The 27,437-nt window shown below is 37.3% G+C and overlaps 1 long non-coding RNA gene and 2 pseudogenes across 1 annotated transcript; 1 reads left to right on the top strand and 2 right to left on the bottom strand.

Moving 5' to 3' along the window:
- Positions 1–311: 311 nt before the first annotated feature.
- On the top strand, positions 312–22,927 carry LOC139077251 (uncharacterized). Its single transcript, XR_011529602.1, has 4 exons — positions 312–362; positions 2,365–2,433; positions 22,159–22,254; positions 22,726–22,927. It is a non-coding gene; the product is annotated as an uncharacterized lncRNA (long non-coding RNA).
- A 617-nt stretch (positions 22,928–23,544) lies between these two features.
- LOC139077419 (52 kDa repressor of the inhibitor of the protein kinase-like) lies at positions 23,545–24,752 on the bottom strand (annotated as a pseudogene).
- Positions 24,753–24,895: 143 nt separating this feature from the next.
- On the bottom strand, positions 24,896–25,707 carry LOC139077250 (52 kDa repressor of the inhibitor of the protein kinase pseudogene; annotated as a pseudogene).
- Between the last annotated feature and the right edge of the window lie 1,730 nt (positions 25,708–27,437).

Below are 27,437 nucleotides of genomic sequence, written 5' to 3'. Positions count from 1 at the left end.
ATTTTTACTTCCTTTAACTGTATAATGTGCTTCAGTATCTGCTAAGATAGTTCCTCTTTTTTATTTTTCACTTTCAAATTTTTTCCTGATTAATCTTGAATGTATATTATTCCAGAGAAACTTTAAAATCAGCTTCCTAACTCTGAAAATATCACTGGTTATATTTTCCTTGACACTATGTTAAATTTATAAATATATTTAAGGAAAATTGAGAAAATATAATCTCTTATTTTATTAAGAATTTTGGTGGCCGGCCCGGTGGCGCAGCGGTTAAGTTCACACGTTCCGCTTCTCGGGGGCCCGGGGTTGGCCGGTTGGGATCCCGGGTATGGACATGGCACCGCTTGGCACACCATGCTGTGGTAGGGGTCCTACATATAAAGTAGAGGAAGATGGGCATGATGTTAGCTCAGGGCCAGGCTTCCTCAGCAAAGAGAGGAGGACTGGCAGTAGTTAGATCAGGGCTAATCTTCCTTGGGGAAAAAAAAAAAAGAAGAAGAATTTTGATGTTAAAAGTTTGTTGAATATGTCTTTTTAGCATCTATGGATATGACCGTGTGATTCTTCCTTTGGTTCTATATACATGGTGAATTATATTAATTTACTTCCTAATATGTTTTCTTTACACTCCTGGAATTAATGCCACTAGGTCATGATCTCTCATTCTTTTAATTCGCTACTTAATTCTGCATCTTAATCTTTTGTTAGAATTGTGCCATCAATATTATAAGTGAGATTGAGCTGTAGTTTTCTCTTTAGAGTCATGTTTAATTTAGTTTTTTTCTAATTAATACTGTATTGGCTTTATACAAATAATTAGACTTTATTTGGATTTATCTTTTCCTTAAATGTTTGGAGGAATTCGACTGTGAACCTGCCATCAATGCTTTGGGAAGCAGCTCTTTGTCAACTTTTTCTATTTAGTATTTTTTTTCCTGTAGCAATTGGTCCATTTATATTTTTTCTCTTCCTGGTTCCTTTTTATAATTTTTTCATTTTGAGTATTTTTATCTATCTGATACAATTTAAAAAAATAATTTGTAGTGTTAAACAATGCCTCATAATTCTTTTAACTTCACTAACACATTGCTTATCTTGTGAATGTATACTTCCTCTCATTCTATCTTACTTATTTTTGCTAATCATTTTGTATTTTTCTCAGTCAACTAGGTCTTAGATATATTTATCAGTTCTTCATGTTTCTGTATAGTAATTCACTTTTTTTTTTTTTTTGCTTTTATCATTATCAGTTTCTTCTGCTTTCCTTTGGATTGTTTTGTTATTTTCTGTAGATATTACATTAGCTGCTTGATTCATTTATTTTTATTCTTTCTTATTTCTTAAAAATATAAGTATCCAAGTTTGCATTTGCACTGAGCACTGCTTTAGTTGTATCTTATAGCTTTTCATACATAGCGTTCTGTTAACGTTTTCTATTGTTATCTTCTAGAAATTCTGCCATTGTAGTTCTGATTTCTACTTTGAAGTTATCTAAAAGAGAAATTCTTTTTTAATTTTCAGCTTTTAAGGGGAGGAGGTTTTACATCTGCTAGCAGTTCATAGTGTAATCACAGAACGTAAATTATAGAACGTTATCTATACTGTTTCTAGTTTGGGGGATTTATTAACGTTTTCTGTGTGGCCCAGCATAAGGATAATTTTGGTGAGTGAGTAAACGAAAAAGAATGTATGTTCTATGTTTTTAGGAAATAGTGTGGAATATAGGAATAAGATCTGCCATATTTATTATGTTACTAAAGGTCTTCTAAATCTTACTTATTTTTGTCCACTGAATCTGCCATAGACTGTCCCTTAGGTTTCACTAGCCCATTCTGTATGACAAAGAAACTCAAAATTTCATTGGCTTAAACAACAAATCTTATTTCTTGCTCATGTTTCATGAGAACTGCAGATCGGTTGCTGTTCACCTGATATCTGCTTGGTTGGGTCCAGTCTGGCTCTGTAGGTCTTCTCATTTCAGAAGCATGGCTGAAGGAGTAGCCACTCTCTGGGTTCTTGCTGTGCTCTTCGGATAGGGCAGGAACCACGGCCACAGTGGGGTAGCTGCATGCAAAATTTAAGAGGACTCCAAAAAACTCAGTGATCAAGATAAATAATATTCTCATGAAATATTTTTAAAAATCAAAAGCAGTACAAAAATCCAGGATGAACAAAATATCAAAACATTTAGATAAAATTTTGGAATCTGACCCTACACTTTCATGACCCTGCCTCACCCAACTCATCCTGATCCCAGTCTTGGCAGGAACAAGAGAGGCAGAGCCAAACCATGCAGGTCCATTTAAAGTTTATGCTGAGATATGGTGCACGTCACATACACTCACATTCCTTTGGCCAAAACAGGTTGCATGATCAAGCCCGAAGGGAATAGGATAAAGAAGTATATTCTGCCTACTGGAAAGGATGGCAAAGGTGAGTGGATACAGGCAACAAATAATTTGAACAAATAATGCAGTCTAACACAGGGTGAGTGAGCTCAGATTCCTATAAATAATGTATTTCTGCCTATTGCTCCATTTCTTTAATATAGTTTGGGCTTTATAAATTTTGATTCTATATTTTTTGGTGAACAAATATTCAAATATGTTAGATTTTGATTATGATTTTACTTTTTTAATTAAAAGTGTCTTAATTTGTATTAGAGAATGCTTTTAAATTTTAATTTAATCTCGTCCAATGCTAAGATCGTAACTTTAGAAGAAACGTTAACTTTCCTTTTGTTTGCATTTGCCAAGTATATCTTTATCCATTCTTTTTCAACCTTTCTGAATCACTTTGTTTTAGGGGTTTGCTTGTTGAGTTTGACTTTGTGATAAAATGAGATTCCTATTTTAATAGAAGAATTTAAACCATTTCTATTGATATAATAGGTCTGTGGTATTAGTTGTATCATAGTTACATTATTCTTTTTCTATTTCCATTGCTTCTTTTAAAAAAGTATTTAATTGGTATGGTTTGTGTTCCTTTTGCTTAGCTTATGTGTTCCTCGTACCAAAGGGTTGGTTCTGTTTTGATTTTTTATGGTAATCTCTATCACCATATCTGATACACAGCTCATCGTCGATCTAGAGTGTATCTATTGACCCACTCTAAGCAATCCTAAAATTATACACCTCTACATCCCCACAGCTGTTCTTCCTCTTCTTCTGCATCAGATTATAGTAGATTGTATATTTTTTCTACCCTTTGTATCTACTGCTAAACTACCTGGTCTAATCTTAGTTTGACTGCTTTACCATATGTGAATATTTAACATTGGGCAATTTGTTTAGCCTCTCTAATCTTCAGTTTCCTCATCTTTAAAACACGAAATATATATATTTCATATATATTATTCATTTATATATTATATATTTCATTATAATGGTTTCTTGAGCTAATGTGAAGATCAGATAACTACTTAGAATGGAGTCTGGAGATATAAATACTCCATAAATGCTAGCTTTTATTATTGTTTCATTTAAATATTTAATAGATTTCTTTAAACTATATGGGAATGTCAGCCTTCTAGAGAATATTTCCCCTAAAGAAAGAGCAAAATGGACTTGTGGGGGATTCTCTTGATAGACAAGCATCTATCTCTATTTTACCACTATTTTTTTAATGTAATATATTCATGTAGCTGAGATCTCTCATTCTGAGAAGTGTGTTCAGTGAAAAGTCCCCCTCCACCCGGTTCCTCAGCCACTTAGTGTCCTCAGGCAACCCTCCTTGTTAGCTTTTCTGTGCGTTCTTCCTGAATTTTAGCCACTTTAAGTAGCTTTTTAACCCCAGCTGTGAAAGATGAGGAGATCAGCATTAAGCTTCTTCCCCTTCCCCCTTTCCCTCCCAACTGCTGTTAGTTACACAATATTGTTTCATCATTGACATTAAGAATACATACAGAAACCACAGTGTGTTCCTTGATGTCTTTTGTTGTTGTCTTTGCTTTACACTTGAATGAAAGTTTGAGCAAGTATGAAATTGATAAGTGAGGATCCAGTTCAGGGTAAGATGGACTAAACATCCTTCACTTGGTGTCTCCTACAGAGCGTAGAGGCTAAACTTAGACAGAAGGCAGGAAGGACTTTGAAAAGTAAAGAGTAGCAGGTGGATGGAGAAGATGACGAGAGTTTGCAATGTCACACAACAGATCATGAGTTCCCCATGTTTTTTTCTCTGGTGTCCCCTGGCCTAGATTTGGGACAGCACAGAACCTGGACATGGACATAAGTGCCAACAGGGATTACTCCAAAAGAAGTCTTCTTGTTTTGGCTTGAAGAGCAGGAAAAGGGTTCCCAATCCAAAAAGAGTGGTGAAAATCCCTCGCTTTTTTTTTCTTTTCTTTATGCTCTCGGTCCCAGCCCCTAAGAAATCCTGTAGCTATGGCAGAAGCAACAGCAGTCCATAGAGGACTGCAGGAGGCTAAAACTCTGAGGGAGAGTCTTCTCTGGTTGACAGAGTTGTGGTCCCAAGAGGATGGGACAAATCTTGTTGCTTTTTTTCTTTCTCTTTGTCCGTCTGCCATGCGGCAGGTGCAGTCGCAGGAAGTGTGATACAAAGCAGGATAAATATAGCTCCATGTGTTGGCCAAAGGTCTGGAAAAGGGAGATTGAGGGAATCAGAAATTATTGAGGAGATCATAAAGAAGGAGGAGCCCCTGAAAGCAATCCCATAAAGTTGTTATAGCCTATGTTTATGGTCTATATTTCTGTTCCCCCCAAAATTCATATGTTGAAATCCTAATGCCCAATGTGATGGTATTTGGAGATGGGGCATTTGGGAAGTAATTAGGTCATTAAGGTGGAGTCCTCATGAATTGGGTTAGTGCCCTCATAAGATGAGACAAGAGAGATGCTCTCTCACTCTTGGCCATGAGAGGATACAGAAAGAAGGTGGTCATCTGCAAACCAGGAAGAGGCCCCCTCACCAGACAGTGAATCTGCTGGCACCTTGACTTCCCAGCCTCCAGAACAGTGAGAAATAAATATTTGTTTCTTATATCACCCAGTCTATGGTATTTGTTATAGCAGCTCAAGCTAAGATAGACCAACATCCAGGTACCAGAGTGGCTGCTGGGTGATGTCTACAAATGAAAGCTCCAAATGTCACTTCAAAGGCTTTGAAATCACAACCCACAGGAGGCTTGTCTGAACTTGTGACCTGAACTCAAGCATGTTCATTGCTTGCTTTAAAAAAAAGTTAATTAATTTTCTCTATAAAATTTAAGTAAGATGTGGAGTCTTACAACATTCAAAATGGCCAGGAAACAATACAAAACTACTGGACATATGAAAAGCCATGAAAATGTCAGTTCTCATGGGAAAATATAATCAACAGGTGTCAACTCCAAGATGACACAGATGTTGGAATTATCTGACCAAGAATTTAAAGTAGCTCTTATGAAAATGCAGTAAACAATCTCAACAAAGAAATGGAAGGTCCAAAAAAGAGCTAAGTGAAAAATTTAGAACTGGAAAGTATAACATTCATCTATTGTAACAAATGTGCTACTTTTGTGTGTGATGTTGACAGCAGGGAAGGCTATGGTGTCTGAGGACAGGGAGTATATGGTAACTCTACATTTTCACTCAATTTTACCATGAACCTAAAACTGATCTAAACAAAAAAGCCTATTAAAAATACATATTAAAAAAATACAGCAACCAAATTAAAACCTCACTACTGAGTTCAATAGCAGAAAGTTATAGTAGATTTATTCATAAGCATCCAAAACTAGAAACAACACAAATATCCTTCAGTGGGTGAGTGGATGAACAAATCATACCATACAATACATACAAACCATTACAGTCAATAATTAAAAGTAGTTAAAAACTGGAAGTGACGTCAGCATCTTGGTGGAGCTCTTCCCTTAGATTCTGCCTCCTAAGATCAAAGAGACTTGAAGGTAAGACCTGAAACTCCTAGAAGAAAATATAGGCAGTACACTCTTTGACATAGGTCTTAGAAGGATCTTTTTGAATACCATGTCTACTTCGGCAAGGGAAACAAAAGAAAAAATTAACAAGTGAGACTTTATCAGATTAAAGAGCTTCTGTAGGGCTAAGGAAACCAGGAGCAAAATGAAAAGACAGCCCATCAACTGGGAGAAAATATTTGCAATTCATATATCTGACAAAGAATTAATCTCCAAAATATATAAAGAACTCACAGAACTCAACAACAAAAAAACAAACAGGGGCTGGCTCCGTGGCTGAGTGGTTAAGTTCACGTGCTCTGCTGCGGCGGCCCAGGGTTCGGTTCCTGGGCGTGGACCACGTTGAGGTGGTGTCCCACATCCCACAACTAGAAGGACCTGCAACTAAGATATACAACTGTGTATGGGGGGGTTGGGGAGATAAAGCAGAAAAAAAAAATTGACAACAGTTGTTAGCCCTGGTGCCAATCTTTAAAAAAAAAAACAACCCGATCAAAAAATGGGCAGAGGATATGAACAGACATTTTTCTAAAGAAGATATACAGATGGCCAACAGGCACATGAAGAGAGATTCAACATCACTAATCATCAGAGAAATTCAAATCCAAACTTCACTAAGGGGCCTGGTGGCATAGTAGTTAAATTTGCACACTCTACTTCAGTGGCCTGGGCTTTGCCAGGTCAGATCCTGGATGTGGACCTACATCCCACTCATTAAGCCACGTTCTAGTGGCATCCCACATAGAAGAACTAGAAGGACTTACAACTAGGATATACAGCTATGTACAGGGACCTTGGGAAGGGAAAAAAAAAGATGAAGATTGGCAACAGATGTTAGCTCAAGGCCAAGCTTCCTCACAAAAAAGAAAAATTAAAGCATACCTTTAAAAAAATAAACTGCTAGGGGCTGGCCCCATGGCCGAGTGTTTAAGTTTAAGTCCCCTGCTTCAGTGGCCCAGGGTTTCACCAGTTCGGATCCTGGGCACTGATCTAGCACCACTCATCAAGCCATGCTGAGGTGGCATCCCACATGCCACAACTAGAAGGACCCATAACTAAAATATACAACTATGTACTGGAGGGCTTTGGGGAGCAGAAGGAAAAAAATTTTTTTTAATTTAAAAATAAATAAATAAACTACTCTAAGATTCACCTTACACCCATTAGAATAGCTATAAGCACCAAGACAAAAAGTAACAAATGTTGGAGGGGATGTGGAGAAAAGGGAACCCTCATACTCTGCTGGTGAGAATGCAAACTGGTGCAGCCACTATGAAAAACAGTATGCAGATTTCTCAAAAAATTTAAAAAAATACCATATGACCCAGCTATGCCACTACTGGGTATTTATCCAAAGAACTTGAAATCAACAATACAAAGAGACTTACGCACCCCTATGTTCATTGCAGTGTTATTCACAATAGCCAAGACGTAGATGCAACTCAAGTGCCCATCAACTGATGATTGGATAAAGAAGGTGTGGTGTATATATATTCAATGGAATGCTACTCAGCCGTAAAAAAAGGACAAAATCGTCCATTTGCAACAATGTGGGTGGACCTGGAGGGTGTTATGTTAAGTGAAATAAGCCAGACAGAGAAAGACAAACACCATACGATTTCACTCGTATGTGGAAGATAAACTAACTCAGGGACAGAGACAACAGTTCAGAGGTTACCAGAGAGGAAGGAGGTTAGGAGGGTGGGCATAAACGGTGAAGGGGCACATTTATATGGTGGCTGACAAATAATAACATACAACTGAAATTTCACAATGTTATAATCTATTATGACCTCAATAAAATAAATAAATAAATAAATAGTAGTCAAAAACTATTGGTAACTCAACAACTTGGATGAAACTTAAAGGCGTTATGCTGAGTGAACAAAGCTAGTCTCAAAAGGTTACATATTGTCTGGTTCCCCATTGCTATGACATTTTTCCAAAGACATAACTATAGTGACTGAAACTTGTCTGTTCTCAGGGGTTATGGTGAAGAGAGGGTGTGACTGGAATGAGAAAGCACAAGGGAGTTTTTGGGGGCAGAGAATTGTTCTGTATTTTCATTGTGGTGGTGCTCACGTGAATCTGTACGTTAAGATCTCTAAAACTGTGCATCAGAAGAGTTTCAGGTATTTCTCTATTGTTCTGGAATTGTGTGGCTAAAAGTAGCCTGTCCTTCTTGTCTTTACAGGTACTTGATATTTTGCTTGGGCGCCCAAAGAACTATTTTCTTCCCTTGGAAATCCAGTCATTTTACCAAGGTGCATCTCAGAGTTGACCATTTTGAATCAGTATTTTCTGAAAACGTGTTATAGTTTTACGTCTTCTTTTATTCCTATGAAGTATGTTTTTCAAATTACCTTTTCGGAATTTTTTTCCCATTCCATGTGTTTTGACTCTTCTTCTGAAACACTCAGTAAGTACATACTGGATTTCATTTGTCTATCTTCCTTATCTGTCATTTCTTTTTGATCCTTTTAGACTGTTCATTTCAGCTTCAGTTTGCTCACTGATTAATTAACTGTCCTTCGTGCTCTTCACTATGTTTGCAAAAGAGCCCATTGTCCTTTATGCCGCCTCCACTGGACCTTCACTTTAGATTTCTCTTCTTCTGTTCCAAGTTCTGCCAGCTCATGTGCCCTCTTCTTCCATTGTCTTGACATATAGTCTCTAAGCTCTTGTATTTCGCTCTATGTTTCATCCATATTTTTTTAGAGTTCCGGTTGATATTACCATGGCCTGGAAGACCCTATATCATCGGGTCACCCTCTTGCTCTCGACCTCTTCACCTTCCTCTCAATCTACAGCATTCCAGCAATCCTGCCCTTCTTGCTCTTCCTTACACTCTCCAAACATGCTCCCTCTCAGCATCCATGCAGTCACTCACCTCTCTGCCTGGAACACCCCACCCCCAGAGGTCCACATGGCTTGCCTCCTCACTTCACTCCCTTAAAGAAATCTACCTGATGCCAACCCAGAATATAAATCTTCCATTTATATCTTGTCAGTCAAAACGGTGTCACACAGTCACTCCTAGATGCAAACAGAACTGGGAAATGTAGTTTAAAAAAAACATAGGCATATTTGGGGATCCAAATAAAATAAGTGTTCTTTCAGTAAGGACGAAGGGTGAATCGTGATGGGATAGGCAGACAGCAGCATCTGCCACATTCCCCCACAGGAGCAGCCACTCTGCCTGATTTGTTCACTGCTTTATCCTCAGTACCTGTACTCAGGTCTGGCACATAGTATATTCTGATAAATATTTGTAGTATTAATTAATAACATCATCTCTCTAGTGGGAACAAAATTTCCAGCGTGGTTTTTTCATCAGCTTCTTGTATGTCTACTCCTTTTCTTCTTTCTTCTTGTAGTGTCTTTGCGGATGTCCTGCGAAAGTTCTTCTTCCCAACATTTTACTATGAAAAACTTCAAACATAGAGAAAAATTGAAAGAATTGCACAGACCAGTTCTTTTATGAGAATTACTTATATTTGAATTAGGTGAGTTCTTTCCAGACCAGCCATGTACAAGAGATCTGTGGGGAAGGCAGAAGGGCCGTGTTTTGGGTCAGCAGGAAATCTTCCTGGTTTACAAGGAAGTGGCTCAGGTCACAGCCTTTTGTGTTTGAAAGCAGTTTTGATCGTTACTTCTCCCAGGCAAAAGCGAGCAGCAGTAGCGGATTCATATTCTCTTTCTTCTCCCCTGCCTCACCAGCACCCAGCTTCCTGAAAAGGAGGCCTGGCTCTGCTGTGTCTCCTTATTCCCTGGATCACCCCATTCACAATGTACCGGTCAACTTTAAAATAAAATAGCCAGGTATTTTACCAGCAAAATGAGTTGATTTGGGAATAGCAAAGGTTTTGCAGTTTGGGACATGCAAACTATGGTGAACCACAGGCAAGTCCAGAGAACAAAGGAAGGAACCTTGCTTTGTTATTATTTTATTTATTTATTTTTTGAGGAAGATTAGCCCTAACCTAACATCTGCCACCAATCTTCCTCTTTTCTTTTTGCTGAGGAAGACTGGCCCTGAGCTAACATCCATGCCCATCTTCCTCTACTTAATATGTGGGACACCTGCCACAGCATGGCTTGGCAAGTGGTATGCAAGTCCGCACCCGGGATCCCAACTGGAGAACCCCTGGCCACTGAAGCAGAACATGCAAACTTAACCACTGTGCCACCAGGCTGGCCCCAGAAGCTTGCTTTCACAGGGGAAAAGGGGGAGTTGGAAGGGGTTGTTCTAAATGGAAGTTCATTGGAGGAGAGTAAGAGCTCAGGGTAGCAACGGCTCCTCATTGGCTGAACTGCGACATTTTCCACTGGCTGGGCTTGTTGCTGGGTGAGAAGAAAGACTTCCTTCCTCCCTCCTACTGGGGTAGGAAAGAAGTAGGCAACTTCCTGTAGGAAATGCAAGGTATGTCTCTTCCTGTTTAGGGTAATTGACAATGAGTGGTAGGGTATGAGAGCTACCTTTACAGGCCTTCCTAACTCCAATTTTAGTTGAAATTTCCTTTATGAATTTTCACATTCCAAACAAGAGATGGTTGGACTTGCCCTTCAATGTGCCACAATTTTGCAGAACTGAGCCCTGCTGCTGCATCTGAGATCTGCATCCTCAGACATCCTTTGCTAGAGTCTTCCTGTGACCCTGCTGGAAAGCGGCTTGGCTGCTGTGACTCATATTATGGTGCAAAGCTATAGGGGTCTCATTTCATCAAAGATGAAGTTTGCATTTCTATTTATCATCCTCCTTGCTTTGGGGTAAATTTTAATAATGAAGGACGGAGTCATTGTTACTTGACCATCTTAAAATAGAAGTAACCCGCAAGTTAATTTTTAAATCAAGCACGACTACCCTCTCCCTAGTCCCACACATTGAAAAACTGCATTTTGAAAACCGTTTGCTGGTTCTTTTTGTTGATAAGCATGTGAGCCTGCGTTTGGTTTTTTTGCCTAACTCTTTACTGTCCATCTTTTTATTATTAATTGAGCTGATACCTTCAGACCATATGGCAGAGGTTTGGTCAAAAAAGCTAAATTTTTTGCACACTAAAGTAACAGAAATGGGGATTTTTCAGATGGTGGTCAGTAAAGTGGAGCTGGGACTGTGGGGCTTGTGTAAGAGTAAAGAAAACAGGAGCAAGGTTTGAAAATAGAGGGACATCTAGCAAGATGGTCACACTCAGGGCCCAAGGAGAGACATGGCCAGTGAGAAAGTCCCTGTGATGGGAAGGCTGATGATTTCCTAAAATCCTTGCTGGGAGTTACCTGCTCTTCCTGTGCCATATGCCCCTTCTGTTTACTTTGGGAAAAGTGTGAAAAGGAAGTTTGGGCATGAAGGAAGAGGCTAATGTACAGCAGAAGCAACGTAGTTTCAGGAAGGAACTTTGAGAGGAAACTGAGAATTCAGGAGAAACATGAGTTTAGTGAGAAATGACTGTTAACATAGTCCCAGTCTACTCCCCAACCTGGAACATTTACAGAAATGTTGGTGAAAAAAGGGGCTTCATGGGTTCCCAATTGTACGTAGCATTTTAGTTAAAAATGAAAGAGAAGATATATTAGTCACGGTGTGCAGAGAAACAAAACCAATAGGTTGTTGTGTATATATATGTATATATATACATATATATACACACACATATATATAAAGAAATTTATTGTAAGGAATGGGCTTACATAATTATGGAGGCTGACAAATCTCAAGGTCTGTAGGGTGAGTCAGCAAGCTGGAATCCAGGAGAGCTGATGGTGTGGTTCCAGTCATAGTTTGAAAACCTGAGAATCAAGAAAGCTAATGGTGTAGTTCTAGTCTGAAGGCCAACAGGCTTGAGACACAAGAAGAACTGGTGTTTTAGTTCAAAGGCAGTCAGCCAGGAAGAATTCTCCCTGACTCGGGGGAGCTTTTGTGTTCTATTCAGGCCTTCAACTGATTGGATGAGGCCCACTCACATTAGGGAAGGCAAACTGCTTTACTCAGTCTACTCATCAAATATTAATCTCATCCAGAAACATCCTGAACAATGTTTAACCACGTAGCTAGGCACCTTATGGCTTAGTCAAGTTGACACATAAAGTTAGCCATCAAAGAAGGGTAACCCAAGAAATTCAGGAGACTTGACGACATCTGGGTTTTACAATATATTCAACAGAAGGCACATCCCTCATATTATTGAAAGAAGCTATGAGATGAAACGTGGGGTTGTTATGAACAGCTTACAAGCTACCATTTATTTAACACTTTCTATCTTCATCTACTGGACTATCACCCTCCCAAAATTCTCTTAAGTTTCTGCTGTTATTATACTTTTCAAATGAGGAAAACGTGGCTGTAAGCAACCTTTAACCTACCAAGCTCACCTAGCCTAATGCCATCTGACTCCAGATCCCCAAAACCTAACTGCTGTTCCCCCAAACTGCCCTCTTGTTTTAGTAAGACCTCTGAGGCTTGACATTTACAAAGCCTGTATACGAAGACCTGTCATTGAATGACTTTTAGGGCAGAGCATTAGCTGTTTACTAAAATCTCTTCTTCCCTTCCTCCTGAGCACAAAGCCAGACACATTTCCAAGCCTCCCTTGTAGGGGGGTGGCAGGGGAATGTGCTCAGGTGTGATGTGGGCCACTTCCGGGCCTGATCATAAAAACCTCCCATGACAGTTCCTTCATTCTCTTTCACTTTTGTGACTCTTTGGGATGGTGATACCCAAGTATCCTTGAAACCCACGTGTTGAAGATGTCAAAGCTGCCATCAGCCCAGGTTCTTGAAAGGGTGCATGGAACCAAGCGCCCGGCAACCCTGCTCATCTGGAAGCCACTTTGAACTTTCTCCGTATTGAGCTTTTGTGTCTTGGGACTTTTGTTTCAGCAGCTTAGCTTACCTAATTAATGTTCCCACACTGCTCTGATAGGAGTGCACTCTTTTGTATTTGATGTTTCCAGTGATTCTAGTTCCTGGGAGTCTACTCATGAATTCAGCTTAATAATCAAATCTAGGTGATCCAAATTTTCTATCAGACCCAAACAATTTGAGTGGCTCTTTTTTACCCAAAAAATCCTGCTACCCAAGTAAAAATCTTGCAGCTAGTGAAGCCCATTTCCTGGAGAATCCATCCAGATCACCTTCCTTCACCCATTCTGATTGTCTAATTTTTTATGTCACATATGGAGTGAATTTTACTTACCACTCCACTCCATCCTAAAGTTCTGTCCAATTAAGTCACATAACCTAAGCTATCATAGATTGAATTCAACTGGAATTTTTTTGTTGTTGTTTTTGATGAGGAAGATTGGCCCTGAGCTAACATCTGTTCCAGTCTTCCTCTGCTTGGTATGTGGGATGCTACCACAGCATGGCTTGATGAGCAGTCTGTAGGTCTGTGCCTGGGATCCAAGCCCATGAACTTTGGGCTGCCAAAGCAGAGCATACAAACTTAACCACTACGCCACCGGGCCGGCCCTCAACTGGAAATATTTTGTTGCATTAAACAATAAAACTCTGAAAACAAATTTTCCCATTAGTCGTTTTTATGCCATCTTAGATAATATAACTTTTTCAAGCTCATACAGTAAGTATCTATGGTGACTAGGAATATAACAAGAACATCTGGTCCATTGTAAAAGTACAAGATTAAACCCAAGTTTATAATTTTCATCATTTTTCTTTCATTATACTAATCATATGTGTCAAACAATTGAAGACACTGTTCCTGCCCTTGAAGACCTCAGCACTGGTTTAAAAGAGAATAAAACACAAATTATAAACAATAAGAAAACAGGTAACGACATGTGACTGAGTATACACTAATGTTATATATTATATATCATATGTAATATATGTATATTATGTATTATTATACATCAATATATAATAATAGTATACGTTATAATGTGTAGTCTATGTAATATGTATGGTAATATGAATAATAATATACATATATGTATTATACATTATATATTTTATATACATTACATAATATATGCATGTACTCAGTCAATATATTACATATATATATACAATGTAAGTGTGTACTCAGTTACATATGTGTGTATATATATATTCCATAAATGTGAGGGAATTATAAGAATAGGATAGGATGAGTCAGAGTCCTCCTCATAGCTAGGGCCACGTGATCCAATTCCAAGTTTGAGAAAAGGTTACATCAACTAGGACACTCAGCTCCCTCTCTTAGTTTCTCCATCTTTCCTGTTGACCAAAAGAATGGAAGAGTCTTGTAAAATCAAATCAAAGATATTGGTTGAGCAAGGCACCGAGTTGGGCAATGGTTGAATAGGTGTCGTCTCTCAAAATTAGGCCAAGGGTTCTGTGTAACCAACAAGTTGTACAACAAAATGCTTCTTCCTCTCTGCTGCCGGGGAGCGTTTCTTGCTCCTCAGAGTCTGGCATCCGAGGGAGCCTCCTCTTTTATTTATTTGTCCTAGATTTCCAAGCACAAATAAAGTACAGTTTAGTATTTTACTGTGAAATATGATGTGCAAAGTTCAGTACAAGAATGAATGCAGAATTTAATTTACTCCAGGGTGGAGATTAGGCAGTGAAAAATTCGTACTCCATGGGTACTAAGATCTCATTTAAAAAGATCTCGTTTTAAACAAAGTGACTTTTTGTTAATGGTCCTCTTTTTTCTGTCTGGAAACTCTGGGAAAGTTACTTAAAGTGAGGACAAATTAAATAAGACCCTTTTGGCCTTTGCTTGTCTTTCTTCTTCCTTTCTGAAAGTCTGAACATGATGTGAATAGATTATTTAGCAATTTTAAATCATTGTTTATTCTTTTCTATTCTTTGTAAGACTTTGAAAAACAAAGTCATTTTTTTTCTCTTGCATTCTGTGGTCTAAGATATGAAGGGGAAAAAATAAATCCATGTAGTTAAATTGGTCACTTACTTTGAAATTACTGAGTGGACTTCAACTGGAAATATACTCTAAAATTCATCATCACTTCAGTAAGAGTAGCCAGTTAGGGCTAACTGTTTAAGTATCTGGGAAAAGATTGATATATAATATATACTTTTAAAAAGTTACGTTAAAAAGTTTGCCTGGTTTGAAGTTATTAAGCATTTAGGCCAACAAGGTTGATTTTCTACTTGGAATCAGAAAGTTTTCTTCCACATTTGGGTATTTAAGACTAACTTTTATAAATATTTGGCACAGTTTTTAAAAATGCCCACAGTGGTGTTATTGTTTATAATTTGAGTGTGGATTTAGTGTTTGGAAATAGTCAGAAGTTGTTTGGTGCTAAGTCAGCTTAGTGACCAGCCTGGGCAAATATTTCTTTAGATCAAAAATGAGGTGTATCATAAGTGGTGAAACCCGTGTCTGGATAGTTCATAACCTGGCTTGGAAGAAAATTAAAAAATATTTGAAGTGATGTCAATGCCATTAGAAAAAGAATCTAACCTTCCAGGGTGTCTTCTCTGAAGGATAATATCAATTTGGGATTGTAAGTGATAGTAAATCATTAAAGTGTGTACTCTGTAAGACATTAATGAAAGAAATTAGGGAAAACACAAATATGCTCCAAGCTTATGGATTAGAAGAATTAATATTGTTAAAGTATCCATACTAACTGAAGCAATCTACAGAGTCAATGTAATCCCTATCAAAATTCTAATAGCATTTTTCACAGAAATAAAAAATCCTAAAATTTGTGTGGAACCACAAAAGACCCTGAATAGTCAAAGCAATTTAGAAAAAGAAGAATAAAGCTGAAGGCATCATACTCCATGATTTCAAACTATACTACAAAGCTATGGTAATCAAAACAATATTGCATTGGCATAAAAACAGACACATAGATCAATGGAACAGAATAGAGAAACCAGAAATAAACTCACGCATATATGGTCAATTAATTTATGACAAAGGAGCCAAGAGCATACAATGGAGAAAGGGCAGTCTCTTCAATAATTGTGTTGGGAAAACTGACAGCCACATGCAAAAGAGTAAAACTGGACCACTGTCTCACACCACACATAAAAATCAACTCAAAATGGGTTAAGGACTTAAACGTAAGACCTGAAACCATAAAATTCCTAGAAGAAAACATAGGCAGTAATCTCCTTGAGATCAGTCTTGGGGATGATTTTTTGGATTTGACACCAAAAGCAAAGGCAACAAAAGCAAAAATAAGCAAGTGGGGCTACATCAAACTAAAAAGCTTCTGCACAGCAAAGGAAACCATCAACAGAATGAAAAGGCAACCCTGCATCTGGGAGAAAATACTTGCAAATCATATATCTGATAAGGGTTTAATATCCAAAATACAGATAAACAACTCATACAACTCAATGGCAAAAAACAAACAATTTGGTTAAAAAATTGGCACAGCATCTGAATAGACAATTTTCCCAAAAAGATATACAGACAGCCAACAGGTACATGAAAAGTTGCTCAACATCACTAATCATCAGGGAAATGCAAACCCAAAACCACAATGAGATATCACCTCACACCTGTTAGAATGGCTATTATCAAAAAGACAAGAAATAATAAGTGTTGGCTAAGATGTGGAGAAAAGGGAAGCCTTGTGCACTGTTGGTGGAAATGTAAGTTGGTGCAGCTACTATGGGAAAGAGTACGAAGGTTCCTCAAAAAATTTAAAATAGAGCTATCATATGATCCAGCAATTTCACTTCTGGCTATTTATCCAAAGAAAACAAAAACACTAACTTGAAAAGTTATGTGCAACCCCATGTTTGCAGCATTATTTACAATAGCCAAGACGTGGAAATAACCTAAGTGTTCATCAATGGATGAATGGATAAAGAAAATGTGATCTATATACATGTATAGGAATATTATTCAGCCATGAAAAGAGAAGGAGATCCTGACATTTGCAACAACATGTATGGACCTTGAGGGGATTATGCTAAGTAAAATAAGTCAGACAGAGAAAGAAAGATACCATATGATCTCACTTATATGTGGAATTTAAAAAACAAACAAACTCAGACACAGAGAACAGATTGGTTGTTCCCAGAGATGGGGCATGGAGAGTGAGTGAAACAGATGAAGGGGGTCAAAAGGTACAAACTTCCAATAGTAAAATAAATAAGTCATTGGGATCTAATGTACAGAATGGTGATAATAGTTAAAAATACTGTATTGCATATTTGAAGGTTGCTAAGAGAATAAATCTTAAAAGTTCTCATCACAAGAAAAAATAATTTTGTAACTATATATATTGACAGATGTTAACTATACTTATTGTGGTGATCATTTTGCAATATATACAAATATAAAATCACTACATTGTATGCCTGAAGCTAATATACTAATGTTATATGTGATTTATACCTCAATAAAAAGAAAGTATGTAGTCTATTACTTTATAGTCATATCTCTTAAAATCTTTCATTTGCACTGGGTTTTGCCTTTGATGAAGATGTATATTATCGCCAAATTCTTCAGTCTACCCCTCTTACTATAGATCTTATTTTCTGTGTTTAAATATGCACAAATAACTCCTATTTAGAAAGAAACAATAACAACATTTACTTCATTATCTCCATGGTTTATCCAAGATGACTTTTTCTTTCCTCCACACCAAATTGCTAAAATAATAACATAATATATGGCAACACGTAACTGAGCTCTTCCTATGGGGCAGACACCGTGCTAAGTAATTTTCATGTCTTATTGCTAACTCTCCCTATTAGGAAAGTGTTAGTATCCTCACCTTAAGGATGAGGTAACCAAGTATATTAGATTGCTAGGGCTGCCATAACAAAGTACCACAATCTGGGTGGCTTAAAACAACCAAGATGTATTTTCTCACAGTCATGGAGGCTAGAAGTCCAAAATCAAGACGTCAGCAGGGCCATATTCTCTACGAAAGCTCTAGGGGAGAATCTGTTCTGTGCCTTTCTCTTAGCTTCCAGTGTTGCCAGTTGTCTTTGGCATTTCTTGGTTTGCAGCTGCATAACTCCAGTCTCTGCCTCCATCTTCACATGGTCATCTTCCTTGTGTGTGTCTTTCTCCCTGTCCTTTCCTCTTCTTATAAGGATATCAGTCATATGAGTAAGGCCTACCCTACTGCAGTTTAACCTCATCTTTACTAGTTACATCTGCAGAGACACTGTTTCCAAATAAGGTCGCATTCTGAGGTTCTGGGAAGGACATGAGTTTGGGGGGACACTATTCAACCCACTGCATGGAGACTTAGGTGAACTTCTGCATCTTAAGTTGTCCAGTTTGGGTAGAGCCAGGAATCAGGTAGAGCAGACATCAGAGACTGTCCTCCTAATTGCTTTGTTATTCTGCCCATGTCCACTGGCCCATTGGCTCACCACTCCTCTCCTTTGTCATGTGATCTGGCTTCCAGTCCCAGATCACTATTGAAAGTCTTCTCCTAAAGGTCTTCACCTTCTTGATTACTCAGCTTCTTCTCACACTGGGGACGACATCTTCCTCCTTAACCACCCTGTTCCCTTAATTCTCCCACAACACTGTCTGGGTCTCACATCCCAGGCCACATATTCCCTCTACTTTGGCTCATTTTACTTGTCCTATACCCTAAATATGGGTGCTTCCCAGCTCACATTGCTCTGTTCTTCCCTTCACAATCCTTCTTTCAGAAATCTCCTTTATTCTCTTGGCTTCAGCTGTAAGGTCTATGTCATTGACTACTAAATCTATGTTAACCTATTTCTCCATGCTGTCCTCTTCCCTAACATTCAGCGTCAGACCGCCTGACTCATTTTAGACAAGAAGTTCTATCATCATTTCTAACTCAGCTTACACAAGATTAAATATACTTCTTCCTTGAAATCTCTTATTCCTCCTCCCTATTTGCAAAGACACTTTCCAGTCCATGCCCTCATTGCCTCATGGCAGGATTACTACAGCAATGCCCTAATTAGCTTGTCAGGTTCCAGTCTCCACCCTTCCCATGCATCTTTCTAAACTTTGCCTAACTAATCTCCCCAAACCCAATTTTCACTTTCTTGTTCTTTTGCTCAATGATTCCCTGTGTCCTTCACATTTAAAATCCTCTGACTTCTCTTCATCCACCATGCTCGCTCAGTATTATTTCTCATGGCTTCCATAAGATTAATTGCTTCTCTGCAAAACTGAGTGTATTCTCATCTCCATACTTTGGCTTATGTTATCTACTTAGCCATTTATCTTTTCAAATCCTATCTCTTCCTCCAGGCCCCAAATCACATCATACCTCTTTAAGGAGTTCTCTGATATTTTCAGCTTTCAGTTCATTTCAGTGTCATTCCCAAAAAGGGAATGACAGAAAAGTTGTCAGAAATGCAAGATATACTCTCTCTCTCTGTACTCTGCTCTTAGCTTCTGTGTTTACCTTTTTTCCATCTGTTTCTCCTCCATCTCAGAACTTCTAAAAATCAGCATACGCATCACTCTACACTCTCTTGTTTTATTGCCGTTGCTGGATATCTCCTCCCAACTACTTTACAAGGCCAAGGAGGGCAAAGGCCTTTCTCATCTCTCTTTTTGTTTTGCTCTAACACCTGTATCCCCTAGCACAAAGGTGAATATTTATTGCATAATTTGTGCTTGATTCACCTAATTTAATAGAGTTTCACAATCATTTGAGAATAGTGCAGAGAAACCAAGTTTCCAAAACCTAATATGTTCTACAAACCGGTTTCTAAAAAAGCTAAAAATATTTAAATGAGTTGTAAAGATAATTTTATAAATCATGTGAGGAAAAATTAACTATCAGGACATTTTAGAGTTGTGCTAATTCTCTACTATCTTTGGTTTTCTAGACATATCCTCAGAGCTACACTAACCAATAAAAATTACATTTGTAATACGGGAAAATTTTTATTTAGCAATGTGAATGAATGTCATTCTTTTTGCCATAGTCACTAAAAATATGTCACATAGATTTATACTTTACTCAAGGCAAATTTCTGAAAGCAGAACTCACTGACATTCAGAAGCCAAAAAAACTGAAATGCTTCGTTCTCACAGTATTAAAATTATTGTCTACATTGGAAATAATAGTAAGCCAAATAAAACTTGATTTCCTTTCTAAGAACAACACAAAGTCATTATAATTAAAAACGAACCTGAAGGCGTCACTGAATATTAAATTCTATGCATTCTCTGATAACGTACTCTCTCAAGTCTGGAAAACATACCTAGAAGTTTGACATTGACGCTTCAAAAGAGCAGAAATGATCTGGGTAACTCTACATTCAGCACCTTAGTGAGTGAGCAGGGAGCACAATAAGTTAACAGCTAACATGGACCCTTAGATTGAGGGGATAGATCAGAGAAGGGCCCTCTTCATGGGCAAAGCCAAAGAACATACTGGTCATGAATAGGGTTGGCTGTTCATCAGAAAAAACCTCCCACGAGCCATATTCATTTTTGTATTATTTGGGCCTCTTTAACAGAAACTCGATTCGACAAAAAAAAAAAAAAAAAAAAAAAATTGGGGCAGCTGGGAAGTACAGTGATTGAGGCATTTCACAGAACCAAAGGCAGGAATGCAACGGAAGGAAGTGAAACCACCAACTAACATCTGACAGAACCCAGGAAGTGCTCTTGGTCCATATCTGCTTCTCCTTTTTGCATTTCCTCCTGGCTTCATTCTCTGAAGACTGCCTTTCTCTGGTCTTCAGTCCACAAAGAGGGCTGTAATTATAGGCCACATGAAGAGGCAAGCTTCACACTGGACCTGATTTTGAAATTCCTGGGTGAGAGCATTATTGGCCCATTTAGTTCAGGTTGCCAGGACTTTAACATGCAATTGTGGCCTTGGAACAGATTATCTCTGTAAATTTGGCTGCCTGGAGACTGTTTCTGTGGGTTTTCTTGTCATAGGATACTTAAATATAATTTTGAAATGCTCAGTTTTTTTACCTTCCCGAAATATCATCAGGGGCAAGAGAATAACTAAACATACAAAATAAATCTGAAGTAACAGTGTAAATTTAAAATAAAATTTGTTCCATGATTACTTTCCTGAGTCATTCTTGTTCAACTGTAAAGTTACATTTTGGATAAGGAGTGAATGGGCAATTTCCGTGGAAGAGTCATGAGTTTGGCAGATACTTCAGAAATAGATGCCTATTGGAAGTGCAATGTGGATATAACTTGCAGTTAAAATTTATGTCTTCAGGAAATGAAATTACAACTTCATGAAAATATGCTGAAATGAAAGCTAATATTTTCATATTACATGTAAACAAAAATAATAAAATCTCAAAGAGTCTTGGGAAAAAAATTACATGCAAAATAATATTAGGTTAAAAAATGCATTATATAAATTTATGACATCATATATATAGAAAATTAGAAAGAGCCCCCCCAAAATGTCAATTTTGGTGATTCCTTGGTTGTGTGATTATGGATAATTTTTGTTTATTTTATTCTTTAACATTGGAGCTGCCATTTATGAAAAACTGTTGCTTTTATAATTTAAAAAGCTTATTTTTATGAAAAGAAAAAGAATGCTCCTGCAGTAGGAATATTATCATAATAGTGGAAACAGTGCTTTGCTTGGCTGATACTATATTACTAATTTGTAGATGGAAAAGGACAACACATCAGATTAGTGTATTGGACAAGAGCAATGCTGAAGAACACCCAGGTTCCTTTGGATAAACATTTCCCAGTTGACTATCCAAGTATTCCAGTACCGTTTGTTGAAAAGATTTTCCTTGCCCCAGTGTATTGCTTTGGTGCCTTTTTTGAAAATTAATTGGTTGCATGAGTATGAGTCTATTTCTAGGCTCTTTATTCTGTTCCATTGATATTTGTCAGTCCTCATGCCAGTATCACCCATCTTAATTAATGTAGCTTTAGTAAATTTTAAATTCAGGTAGCGTAAATCCTCCTACTTTCAAATTCACTTGAGTCTTCTAATCCATGAACACAGTATATATGTCCTTGTATTTGGTTTTCCTTAATTTCTCTCAGCAATGTTTTGTAAATTTTAGTGGAGAGATCTTGCATGTTTTTGTTTAATTTATTTCTAAGTATTTCGTTTTCTAATTGCTATTATAAATGAAATTTTAAAATTTTGTTAGCAGAAAACCAATGAAAAATAAAAGAATAGTTGATTTTACAATATTGATTATGTATCTTGCAACATTTTAGAATTTGCTCATCAGTTCCAGTAGTTACTTATAGGTTCCCTAGAATTTTCTTAAAAAACACACATTATGTTCTTTGTTTCTTTTTTTCCCTATTCCATGGCTAGGTACTCCATTACAACATTAAGAGGGGAAATCTTTGCCATGTGTGCAGTCTTGGAGGGAAAACGCTTAGTCTCTCACCATTGAGCATCATATTAACTGTAAGATTTTCATCAATATCCTTTATCAAGTGGAGGAAGTTCCCTTCTATTTCTAGCTTACTTAGAGTTTTTTTTAATATCATGAATGAGTTTTTAAATTTGTCAAGTGCTTTTTATGCATCTATTGAGAATGATTTATGGTTTTGTTCCTTTACTCTGTCAATATGATAAGTAATATTGATTGACTTTTGAACGTGAAATCAACCTTGTATTCTTGAGATAAACTCTATTTTGTCATGGAGCATCAATCTTTCAATATATTGCTGGATTTGATTTCCCAATATTTTATTAAGGAGTTTTGCATCTATGGTTATAAAGGATTTTTCTTTTGGCAATTTTCTTTAAAAAGATAAAATTCACATTTTATTTAGATTAAAATTCACTGTACAAAATTTGCTTTTCTCACCAAAAATAACAGCAATAATTTCTGTATTGTTCCTATATAAACAACAAAATTTCTATTTTTCCCAGGAATTCTTATAAATCAAGACGAGGTAGTGGGCGTGGTCCTGAGAAGAAAACAATCAAATAGATGGTCAGTATCCTTGGCATCTGATTCTGTGTTGATCATGAAACAAAAATGTTCAATATGCACTTGCTACAAAGCTTACGACTCAGTTAAGGTATAAATTCAACAAATGAATATAAATAACAACCAGATGTGGAACAACAATGGATTGCTCTCTATTCAAACTTCAATTTTCTCTTTACACTCACTTAATCGAGGGAAAATCTACACTGAAATCTCTACTTGGTGAGCTCACAGTTTCTTCTACGTGTTGGTAATTTCCTCAACTGCCTATTAGAGATTTTTAACAGCTTACTAAAACACCTGCCAGTCACTGGTCAGTCCTGAGTTTTACTGTAATGTTTTACAAAATATAGTCCTCCCCACACTTCCCCAACAGTTACTTCTTCAAAGAACTGGAAACTAATACCTGATAATTAGATTCATAGTAATAATAATGTTAAATTCAAAATGACTTAACTAAAATACCCCCAGAGTATGACAAACAGAGATCACACGGAAATGAAATGTCTTTTCAATACTGTCTTCTGAAAAGAGAGGTCTTCAAAGAATGAAAGTTCAAACAGTGGCCATTTAACAGGTGGTTTATCAATGTTTAATGAAATCAATGAAAGGCTCATAAGCAAATATTCAGCGATTAAGTGGCGTATACACACCTTACAGCTTTTCCTCCAAATATCAAGTACAGGGATAAAACCTATGTTCAAACTTCTCTTAGGCATTTTCAGTGTTTTTAAAAAGTATTTAAGGGAAGCCCTGTCTTAAATGTATAGTTTGATATATGTGTCTACCATGAAATTAAGATCATATTTTGTATCAAGATTTATGTTAAGTGAAGTTAAATTATTTGACCTTTGGTCTGTTGAAGTATTTCTTAGTTTTGCTTTAAGATGTTTTCATCTAATTTCATAGCTCTCCTCAGACGTCACGAAGGAAGAATATATAGGACCTTCAGTAACGCACAGACATTAAGAAAAAACTTGGAGACTATGGGGGCTTTGTACCTGGTGATAGAAGCTCCATTTCTTTTCCTCTGTGTTTCAGCTTGACCCTCCAACAAAGAAGGCTGGCAGAGAGTGTGTTGGATTGGATAGGTCAGTTTGGTACAGGTTGGCATGGTGTAGAGTGTGAGCTGTTCTATGACTGAGGCTACAAGAGATAAATATTTAAGAACTGTGAGGTGCTGTTCTAAGAAAATATCCTTAAGGTCCTAAGTCACATGCTTCATTTTTGGAACACTATTTGTTTGTAGTAATCCTCAAAGGTTAGTTGAGTTCTACATTATCTTGCTGAGCCCGAGGAATTTCTCAGGAAATCTTATTTAAATATCAGGGTTGGTGCCAAATCCATGGCTCTCTCAAATCAAAATTTATGATAAACATAAATATTTTCCATCTCTTCACATAATGCAACTCTGCAGTCAAGCTGCCTGCTACAAAGAAGACATCAGAGGCGTGGCCTTGGAGATTTTTTCCAAAGGCTCTTTTTAAAAATAGGACATTTTGTAAACAACAATGATAATAATGAAAGCAAAGTCAGTTGGACTAAAGAGAACAAAAATTCAACCAGCTATAAAGTGATTCCCTCTAACATTTGTATCATTATTTATGCCACTTAAACCTAAGTACTTGCAGGAGTTCCACAAAAATTTTAAAAATGTCATACTTGCCGATACATTCAGAATAGCAAATTTCCTTCAGTTCATTTGCCTTTTTTCCTTCATAGAACTGAAAGAGGACAGACATTATATTGTTGAGTTCTAAAGCAGTTGTGATTGACAGAAAAAAGAACAAACATCTTTAATTATCTTTAATTGCTCCCAGAGCAACAGATACTCCCACAATAGACACTGCTTTTGACAACAACATTCTAAGGCAGAGGAAAAAGAGAGAGCATAGATATCTTGGGGTTATTTCCCTAAAATTCTAGTTACTGTGACTTGCGTTTGAGGAGAAAGCCCACTAGACATAATCTAAGCCAGCTCACACCAGTGCTCATGGTCATTGCCCGCTTCTCAGTTACTGTAGTGAGAAATTTCACAGCCAAAATTTCTGCATCAGCTTCAAGAGGTCAAAAGTCCATATTCCTCGCTCTGGTTTTGAGGTTCATCAATCCTGGTGATCGCTCTTCCCCTGCTATGTCCACCCTATTATCGGTGACAGTGGAAAAGAGGAGAGCCTCTCATATCCCTGTTCCTTCCCCCATGGAGCTCTCGCAGATCTCCAGCACCTGTTTCTGCTGTGTTTTCAAACGGATTGATGTGTTGACTGCTATTGTCTCAAAGCACTTTCTTAGAACTGCCTCACCAGAATACACTCTGCACTCCAGCACTACTGGAACATTATCAGGGGAAAAGAGATCTTTTGAGATTTTGTCAGCCTCATGTTAATCCAGATGTGTGCTTTATAAGAATTAAACCTCAAATAAAGATTTTAGGTGAACTTCATTTTCATTCTCTTCAAAGTTTAAGGAGAAAACGTCTTCGTCTTGTTCTTTACCCTTCTTCCTCTGCATTGGAATTCTGAGTATTGCTGTTGTTTCTTTATTTATGTGTTTCTTCCTGTTCAGAAGTCTCATCATTTTTTTTCTGTGTGTGTGTTCTGAATTCATTATCACTCAGCTATTTTTTCCGTTTTCAGTGTCTACCACGTGGATTGTTCAGATGACTGGTAAAGTCAACTATTGCTGGCACAGCATAATCTCACAGAAGTCTCTTATGTACTAGATCTACAAATCATAGAGTTCTGAAGGTGTTTGGCAATAACGCTTACTTAGTTGATCAGGCATTTTATCTTCTGAGTCAGCTGTCCTACATTTCTTCACCCACTTCTGCCTTCTGTCCAGATCTTGCAGGAACCTGAAGAAAGTCAGATTGGATTGCATCATTTCTATGTTAAGTCAGGGGCTGTGCAGAAGTTTGGCATTGTATCCCACCAGCCAGCCTGCCTGCTCCCCTCTTCCCTCCTCCAAATTCGGGGCAGCCTGCCTCCTGTTGGTAGTGGGGAAAGGAAACCAACCAGGTGGCTAATTTGACATGACTAGTGTTTTAATTTTCTTTCTTTGAAATATCTTTGTAGATTTAGTATCAGGGTCATGCTGGCCTCATAAAACACATTGCAAAGTGTTTCCTCCTCTGCTGTTTTGGAAAGCACTTGTGTAATATTGCTATCTTTTCTTACCTAAATGTTTAAGGGAGTTCACCAGTGAAACCATCTGCCCCTGATGTTGTATTTGAGTGAAGATTTCAATAAGAAATTCAGTTTCTTTAATAGATGTAGGGCTAGTTAAATTTATTATTTTGTCTTGTGTCTGTTTTGGTAAATTGCATTGTTCAGGAAATGTGTCCATTCATCTAGGTTTTTGAATTTATTAACATAAAGTTCATAATATCTATAGCATCTATAGTATATTCATACATTTTTCCCTGGTATTGGGAATTTCTCTCATTTTTTTCTTGATCAGGCAATCTAGGGCTTATCAACTTCGTTATCCTTTCAAAATAATTTTTTGTTTCTAAAGATTTGCACCTGAGCTGACAACTGTTCCCAGTCTTCTTTTCTTTTAAATTCTTCTCCCCAAAGCACCTCCGTACATACTTGTATATTCTAGTTGTGAGTGCCTCTGGTTGTGCTATGTGGGACACCTTCTCGGCCCGGCCTGATGAGCAGTGCCATGTCCATGCCCAGGACCAGAACTGGTGAAACCCTGGGCTGCCAAAGTGGAGTGCACAAATGTAACCGTTCTGCCACTGGCCAGCCCCTCGAAAGAATTTTTTTATGTGCTAATTTTCTCTATCATTTATCTGTTTTCTATTTCATTGATTTATTCGCTTTATTATTTCCTTCCTTCTACTCACTTTGGATTTGCTTTGCTCTTCTCTCTCTAGGTCTCGCTGTAGAACCTTTATCCTTTCCTTATCTAGACATTTAAAAGGTATAAATTTCCCTCTAAGCACTGCTTTAGCTGTATCCCACAAAGTTTGATTTGCTACATTTTCATTGTAATTCAGTTTGAAATCTTTTCTAATGTATCTTGTGATTTTTTTCCTTTAACTCATGCACTATTGACAAGTGTGTTGTTTAATTTCCAAATATTTGGGTTTTATTCCTCCTTTATACCTTATGTTATCAGTTTCTATTGTGGTCAGAAAACATATTCTGTATTATTGCAATCCTTTTAAATGTATTAAGACTTGTTTTACGGCCCAAAATGTGGTTTATCTTGGGTGACATGCCATGTACACTTGAAAAGAATATTTATCCTGCACTTGTTGGGTGTAGTGCTCTATAAATGTCAGTTAGGTAAAGAACTTTGATAGCGTTATACAGATTTTTTGTCCATTTCTTCTATCAATTGCTGAGAGAAAACTAACTATCATTGTGGATTTGTCTCTTTCTCCCTTTATTTACATTATTTGTTCATCTAGTGTATTTTGAACCTTTTATTAGACACATATGTGTATGATTGTTATGTCTTTTTCCAAATCTGTCCTTTTATTGTTCTGTTATGTCTCTATCTCTAGTAATACTCTGTCTTGACATCTATTATATCTCATGTTAATATAGCTGCTCCAACCTTCTTAATTTACTGTTTGCATGATTTATCTTCTATTATCATTTACTTTCAACCTATCTGTGTTTTTATATTTAAAATT

This window comes from Equus przewalskii, chromosome 19, assembly GCF_037783145.1.
Source record: "Equus przewalskii isolate Varuska chromosome 19, EquPr2, whole genome shotgun sequence".
In the NCBI taxonomy this organism is placed as follows: domain Eukaryota; kingdom Metazoa; phylum Chordata; class Mammalia; order Perissodactyla; family Equidae; genus Equus; species Equus przewalskii.
Note: the sequence above shows the minus strand (reverse complement) of the source record. Positions and strands in the feature narration are given on the sequence as shown.